The 8,322-nt window shown below is 38.1% G+C and overlaps 1 pseudogene; it reads right to left on the bottom strand.

Annotated features, from left to right (window-relative positions):
* Positions 1-1,019: 1,019 nt before the first annotated feature.
* LOC101039768 (RRP15-like protein pseudogene) lies at positions 1,020-1,918 on the bottom strand (annotated as a pseudogene).
* Positions 1,919-8,322: the final 6,404 nt, after the last annotated feature.

Raw genomic sequence — 8,322 nt, 5'->3', positions numbered from 1 at the left:
CAGTAAGGTAGGTGATGGTTTCTCCTCCCTTCCCTTTTTATGCTCTTCTGTGTAGAGTGGGGCCACAGCAGCTATAACTAAGGCCCATAACATTAAAGATGTTACTGGGACCCTTTGCCCTTGTGCATGATGTTGTTTAAGATTTCTCAGCACTTTATGTCTAATGTGCCTTCTTCTGGGAACCATGGGTTATAGGAAACAACAGTTCGCATTAGGTCCCTTAATTGGGCCTGCAAAACTGAGATGCCACTAGCTTTAAGCAGCTGTTTCAATACTTGCATATAATGTTGCTGTTGAACTGACAACTCTTGTCCCATGATGAAACCCTAGCTTAAAAATTCCCACAAACTTGGAAATCCTGAGAGGGCACCAGTGACTTATTGACTGCACAGTCTCTTCACCTTTATTTTTGAGGATTCTGCTGTGATCTGTTGCAACACTCCTCACAAGGGGCACTAGCTGCTGAGTCTGTCCTGCAGATCCTGGCCGAGTGATAGACGCAAGGAGTACTCAGACACAGGTATGCAGTGTAGAGCACCTAGGAGACCGCTGGCACAGTGGGCAGTTTTGATAAGCTGGAGCCACTTGCTTTTATTCCGTACAGAAATAATGTCAAAAACCTGGAGCCAACAAAATCTGTGGATAACTAAAATTGTTTTTTTTAAACTTGAAAGAGTTTAATTATAAATTGGTACTGTATTTCTGAAAACATTGGTGATGCTGAAATAATATACCAACAGACATGACCAATATGACCCTGAAAAAATGCATATCTCACTGGTCAAGCAGCAATATTTCCTTTTATAAATGTTCTGAGGAACAATGCTTAAAATTATGCCAGTGTTTAAAATATAATTTTAATAAATTATATATAAAGTGTACATGAAAAGGGGGGATATGAAATGAGACAAAAGTCTTTTGACTTTCTTACAAATGGTATCCTTATAATTCCCCAACTATCAGGGGATGAAATATTTTTCTAGAAAAAAAATGATTATAATTTTATTTCCTATGGTGCTTTATGCATCAGAGTCAGTTGCAGATTCTGGTCTGATGTCATCTGGCTCATCACTTTACTTGTCCCAGTCTTTCATAGATGCTCCCATCATGAAATCATCACTTAGGATCATCCAACCTGGACCCTCTGCTGATGTCACTTCAGTCTGTTTGGCTTTTGGTTTCTTCTGCTTGAGGTAGTCTCATTTGTACTTTCATCCATTCCTTTCAAAACATTGATAATATCTTTCTTGGAAACAGTTGATATCAACTTAGTTCACTTTCTAATACAGCTTCCAGCTTCTTTTACTTTCCATCAATGTTCTTTTGATGTTCCTGAACAGCATTAAATAATTGCACCACACCCGTCGTTGCAATTCTCTGAAGATTTCTGTCTCCTTGTCTTGGACAACATCTGGCTTTACTCTGCGCATTATTTCCCACTCCATCCTCTTATCACACTTTTTTTTTCTCTTGTCTTTCTTGCTTTAACTTTTCTTTTTCCTTTTCCAGCTTCTTATTTTTGACCAGAATAGTAGGTTTACTTTCAGGAGTTTTCTTGTTGAGGACTTTAGTCACGGCATCTGCCCAGCCTGTATTAGTCCCAATATTTGATTCTGCCTCATCGCCATTTTCTTCATCACAGGGCTCAGCATCACCCTCATTGTCAGCTTCTAGTGCTTCCTGATCAGAATAAAAGTAGTCATATTCTGATCCACAGCTTCCTATTATAGATCCTCCTATTATAGAACCGAGCCATTTTCATCATCTTCTTTGGGATCTTTTTCAGATTTTCCTCTGCACTCACACGTGAGTCCGGAACCACGACTGCCATTTTTCCATGCCAGAAGTGTTTTGGGTAATTAAAATTGTTGTCCCTTCTTGCAGGGAAGAGTCTCACAGGTGGATGATCAAAGGTAGGTTTCTGGACAACAAAAGTAAACAAGTATATTTACATAAACTGTCCTACATTTTCTTACACCTACTTATAGCCCTCTGCCTCAGGGTAAGAGAACAGCTGCCTTCAGCTTATTCTCCCCTGAAGCTTTGCAGAACCTTCTAACCTTTCAAAAGGAGTTCCTCTTCCCAATAGCTTGTTTTACCACTCTAATCAACCCCCACACCTCTTCAAGGAGAACTACAAACTACTGCTCAAGGAAATAAGAGAGAACGCAAACAAATGGAAAAACTTTCCATGCTCATGGATAGGAAGAATTAATATGGTAAAAATTATGAAAATAATTTTTATTTTTATTTTTTCTTTACCACTCAAAGTAGCTTACCTTTTTAATTTTTTTCTTTACCACTCAAAGTAGTTTAGAGATTCAATGCTATCCCCATCAAGCTACCATTGACTTTTTTCACGTAATTAGAAAAATGTACCTTAAATTGTATATGTAACAACAGCAAAAAAGGGCTCATGTAGCCAAGACAATCTTAAGCAAAAAGAAGAAAGCTGGAGGCATCATGCTACCTGACTTCAAACTATACTACAAGGCTACAGTAACAAAAACAGTATGGTACCAGTACCAAAACAGATATATAGACTAGTGGAACAGAACAGAGGTCTCAGTAATAACACCACACATCTACAACCATTTGATCTTTGACCAACCTGACAAAAACAAGCAACTAGGAAAGGATTTCCTATTTACCAAATGGTGTTGAGTAAACTGGCTAGCCATATGCAGAAAACTGAAACTTGATGCATTCTTTACACTTTATACAAAAATTAACTCAAGATGGATGAATGACTTAAACATAAAAATTAAAATCATGAAAACCCTAGAAGAAAACCCAGGCAATACCATTCAGGACATAGGCATGGGTAAAGACTTCATAACCAAAACACCAAAAGCAATGGCAACAAAAGCCAAAACTGACAAATGAGAACTCATTAAACTAAAGAGCTTCTGCACAGCAAAATAAACTGCCATGAGAGTGAACAGACAACCTACAGAATTAGAGAAAATTTTTGCAATATATTCATCTGACAAAAGGCTAATATCCAGAATCTACAAAGAACTAAACAAATTTACAAAAAAACTCCATAAAACTACATCAAAAAGTGGGTGAAGGATGTGAACAGACAGTCTCAAAAGAAGACATTTATGCACCCAACAAACATATGAAAAAAAAGCTCATCATCACTGGTCATTAGAGAAATATGAATCAAAACCACAATGAGATACCCTCTCATACCATTTAGAAGGGCAATCATTAAAAAGTCAGGAAACAACAAATGCTGGAGAGAATGTGGAGAAATAAGAACACTTTTACACTGTTGGTGAGAGTATGAATTAGTTCAACCACTGGGGAAGATAGTGTGGCAATTCCTGAAGGATATAGAACCATAAATAATATTAGACCCAGAAATTCCATCACTGGTTATATATCCAAAGGATTATAAATTTTTCTACTCTAAAGACACATGCACCTGTATGTTTACTGCAGCACTGTTCACAATTGCAAAGACTTGGAACCAACTCAAATGCCCATCAATGATAGATTGTATAAAGAAAATGTGGCACATATACACTGTGGAATTCTATGCAGCCATAAAAAAAGGATGAGTTTATGTTCTTTGCAAAGACATTGGTGAAGCTGGAAACCACCATTCTCAGCAAACTAACACAAGAACAGAAAACCAAACACCGCATGTTCTCACTCATAAGTGGGAGTTGAAAAATAAGAACACATGGACACAGAGAGGAAAATCACACACCAGGGCTTGTTGGGGATGGATGCCTAGGGAAGGGATGACATTAGGAGAAATATCTAATGTAGGTGATGGGTGATGGGTGCAGCATACTATCATGGCACATGCATACCTATGTAATAAACCTGCAAATTCTGCACATGTATCTCAGAATGAAAAGTATAATAATAAGAAACAAACAATTGATAACAAAAGAGAAAGACAATAGAGATAAATTATAGAAAAACCTCTGGGATGTGGCAAAAGCAATGTTAACAGAAAAGTTAATAGCATTAAATGCCTACCATCAGAAGATAGAAAGATTTCAAATTAACTATTTAACATTGCACCTAAAACAACTGGAAAAACAAGGACAAGCATCCCAAAGCTAAAATACATAAATAATATAGAAAAAGGAAAGAAATAACTAAAATCATGGCAGCAGGGCAAAACGAAAGAAAATTGAGAAAAAAATGCCATGGGTTAATGAAACAAAAAGTTGATTAACTGAAAGGATAAAGAAAATCAATAGACTACTAACTAAATGCACAAAGTAAAAAATTAGAGATCAAAAGAAGGACAATCAGAAATGAGAAAGTTAACATCAGAACCTATCTCACAGAAATACAAATGGTCCTCAGAGAATATTATGAACAACTCTACACACACCAACTAAAAATTTCAGAAGAATTGAATAAATTTCTGGTAAAACACAACCTCCCAAAATTGAATTAAAAAAAATTGAAACTCTGAACAGACCTATAACAATTTCCAGACTAGAATCAGTAATGAAAATACCTACCACCCAAAACCAGCCCAAGACCAGATGGATTTACAGCTAAATTATGAAAGATATACAAGGAAGAAATGGTACCATTCCTACTGAAACTATTCCCCAAAATTAAAGAGAAAATATTTCTCCCTAACTCATTCTACAAAACCAGTATTATTCTGATACCAAAATCTGGCAAAGACAAAACAACAACAACAAGAAAAAACTGGAGGTCAATACCTTTGATAAACACAGCAACAAAATTCCTCAACAAAATAATAGAAAACCAAATTTAGCAGCACACCAAAAAGTTAATTGCTCACAAGCAAGTGATCTCTATTTCTGGGAAGCAAGTTTGTTTCAACATACACAATTCAATAAATCTGATCTAACCATATACACAGAATTTTTAAAAACCAAAAACCCATGTGATCATCTCAATAGATGCAGAAAAGAGCTTTCAATAAAATCCAGTACCCTTTCATGATAAAAGCACTCAACAAACTAGGCAGTGAAGGAACATACCTCAAAACATGAAGAGCTATCTATAACAAATACAAGCAACATAATACTGAACAGGCAAAACCTGGAAGTATCCTCTTTAAGAACTGGAAAAAGACAAGGGTGTCCACTATCACCACTCCTATTCAGCAGAGTACTGGAAGTGCTAGCAGAGCAATTTGACAAGAGAAAGAAATAAAAAGCATCCAAATAGGAAAAGAAAAAGTCATAACCTCTCTTTGCTGATAATATGAGTCTATAGCTAGAAAGTCCAAAAGACTCCTGAAAGACTCATAGTCCTGGTAAACAAGTTCAATAAAGTTTCAGGATACAAAATCAACACACAGAAATCAGTAGCATTTCTCTACACCAATAATATTCAAGCTGAGGGCAAAATGAAACATGCAATTTCATTTATAGTAGCCCCCCAAAAAGAAAATGCTTAGAAGTAGATCTAACTAATAAGGTAAGCGATCTCTACAAAAAATAATAAAAAAAAAACATTTAAAGAAATCACAGATAACAAAAAACCAGCTACCTATCAACAGTGGATTTGATTTAAAAAAATTTGGTACATATACATTGTGGAATATTATGCAGCCATAATATAGAACAAAATCTTTTTTTTTTTTTTTGCAGTAATATGAATGCAGCTTGAGGGCATTATCTTAAGCAAACTAACAGAAAGACAGAAAAAAATATTGCATGTTCTCTCTTATAAGTGGGAGCTGAACATTGGAGACACATAAACATGAAGATAGGAACAACAGACACTGGGTACTCAAAAAGGGAAGAGAGAATGAGGTCTCAATGGCTTAAAGACTTCCTATTGGGTACTATGTTTACTATTTGGGTGATAAAAGCAATAGAAGTCTAAACCTTAGATTCACGCAATATACCCTTATAACAAACCTGCACATGTACCCTCTGAATCTAAAATATAATTAAAAAGGAAGCATAGATAAAGAAAAGTTGTAACTAGAGATAATAAGAGATGTATAAGGAACAACATGTCTAGAATACTGTATCAGTCCATTTGCCTTTCTATAAAAGAATATCTGAGATTCTGTAATTTATAAAGAAAAGAGGCTTATTTTGACTTACAATTCTGCAGCCTATACAGAAATCATGATGTTGGCAACTGCTTCTGGTGAGATCCTCAGGAAGCTTACAATCCTGGTTGAAAGTGAAACAGGGAGCAGGCACATCACATGGCAAGAACAAGAAAGAGAGAGAGGGAGGAGCTATCAGGATCTTTTTGAAAAACATATCTTATGTGAATTCATAGCATGATAACTCACTCATTACCACAAGAAAAGCACCAAACCACTCATGAGGGATTCTCCCCCATGATCCAAACACATCCCGCTGGGCCCACTTCCAACACTGGAGGTCTCATTTTAACATGAGATTCAGAATAGACAAACACCCAACCTCTATCATATAGGTATAAATATATTCCCAAAAAATGATGAGAGTGAAAAAGGAGCAGAAGCATTACATGAAGAAGTAATGGCTAAGACTTTTTTAATACCTCCAAAAGACATAAAACTACTGTTTCAAGGAATGATACCAATTTTAACAACAACTAATGCTATAAAAAAAATGATAAAAAACAAAGAGCAAAAATAGGTGGCTGGCAAGATGGCCAAATAGGAACAGCTCCGATCTGCAGCTCCCACTAAGATCAACACAGAAGATGAGTGGTTTCTGCATTTCCAACTGAGGTACCTGGTTCGTCTCATTGGGACTGGTTAAGCAGTGGTTACAGACCACAGAAGGCAAGATGAAGCAGTGGTGGAGGGGGGCATTGCCTCACCTGGAAGTGCAAGGGGTCAGAGAACTCCCTCCCCTAGCTAAGGGAAGCTGTGAGGGACTGTGCTGAAAGAAATGGTGCATTCTGGCCCAGATACTACACTTTTCCCACAGTCTTTGCAACCTGCAGACCAGGAGATTTCCTCAGTTGCCTATACAGCCAAGGGCCTGGGTTTCGAGCACAAAACTGGGCAGCTGTTTGGGCAGAAATGGGGCTATCTGCAGGAGTTTTTTTTTCATACCTCAGTGGCACCTAAAATGCCAAAGAGACAGAACTATTTACTCTCTTAAAAAGGGAGCTGAAGCCAGGGAGATAAGTAGTCTTGCTGAGCAGATCCCACCCCATAGAACCAAGCAAGCTAAGATCCACTGTCTTGAAGTTCTTGCTGCCAGCCCAGCAGTCTGGAGTCAACCTGGGATGCTTGAGTTGGTGGAGAGAAGGGCATCCATCATTACTGAGGCTCGAGTAGGCGGTTTTTCCCTCACAGTATAAACAAAGCTGCTGGAAAGTTCCAACTGGATGGAGCAAACTGCAGCTCAGCAAAGCCTCTGTAGCCAGACTGCCTCTCAAGATTACTCCTCTCTGGGCAGGGCATCTCTGAAAGAAAGTCAGCAGCCCCAGTTAGGGGTTTATAAATAAAACTCCCATCTCTCTGGGACTGAGCACCTGGGGGATGGGGCAGCTGTGGGCACAAATTCAGCAGACTTAAATGTTACTGCCTGCCAGCTCTGAAGAGAGCAGCGGATTTTGCAGCACAGTGTTCAAGCTGATTAAGGGACAGACTGCCTCCTCAAGTAGGTTCCTGACCCCCATGCTTCCTGACTGAAAGACACCTCCCATCAGGGGTCAACAGACACCTCATACAGGAAAGCTCCAGCTGGCATCTAGGGGGTGGGGCGTGTCTCTGGGACGAAGCTTCCAGAGATAGAAACAGGCAGCAGTATTTGCTGTTCTGCAGCCTTCACTGGTGATACTTAGGCAAACAGGGTCTAGAGTTTACCTCCAGCAAATTCCAGCAGACCTGTAGCAGAGGGGCTTGTTTGTTAGAAGGAAAAGTAACAAACAGAAAGGAATAGCATCAACATCAAGAAAAGAAGACACCCACACAAAAACCTCATCTAAAGGTTACCAACATCAAAGACCAAAGTTATATACAACTACAAAGATGAGGAAAAACCAGCATAAAAGGGCTGAAATTTCAAAACAAAAAACAAAAAACAAAACCCCCAAAACCAGAATGCCTCTTCTCCAAAGGATCACAACTCCTCTCCAGCAAGTGTACAAAACTGCATGGAGAATGAGTTTGACAAATTGACAGAAGTAGGTTTCAGAAGGCGGGTAATAACAAACCCTTTCGAACTAAAAGAGTATGTTCTAACCCAATGCAAGGAAGTTAAGAACTTTGAAAAAAGGTTAGAGGAATTGCTAACTGGAATAACCTGTTTAGAGAATAACATAAATGACCTGATGGAGCTGAAAAACGCAGCAAGAGAACTTGGTGAAACATACACAAGTATGAATAGCTGAATCGATCAAGCA

The sequence above is a fragment of the Saimiri boliviensis genome, chromosome X, assembly GCF_048565385.1.
Source record: "Saimiri boliviensis isolate mSaiBol1 chromosome X, mSaiBol1.pri, whole genome shotgun sequence".
Lineage (NCBI taxonomy): Eukaryota > Metazoa > Chordata > Mammalia > Primates > Cebidae > Saimiri > Saimiri boliviensis.
Note: the sequence above shows the minus strand (reverse complement) of the source record. Positions and strands in the feature narration are given on the sequence as shown.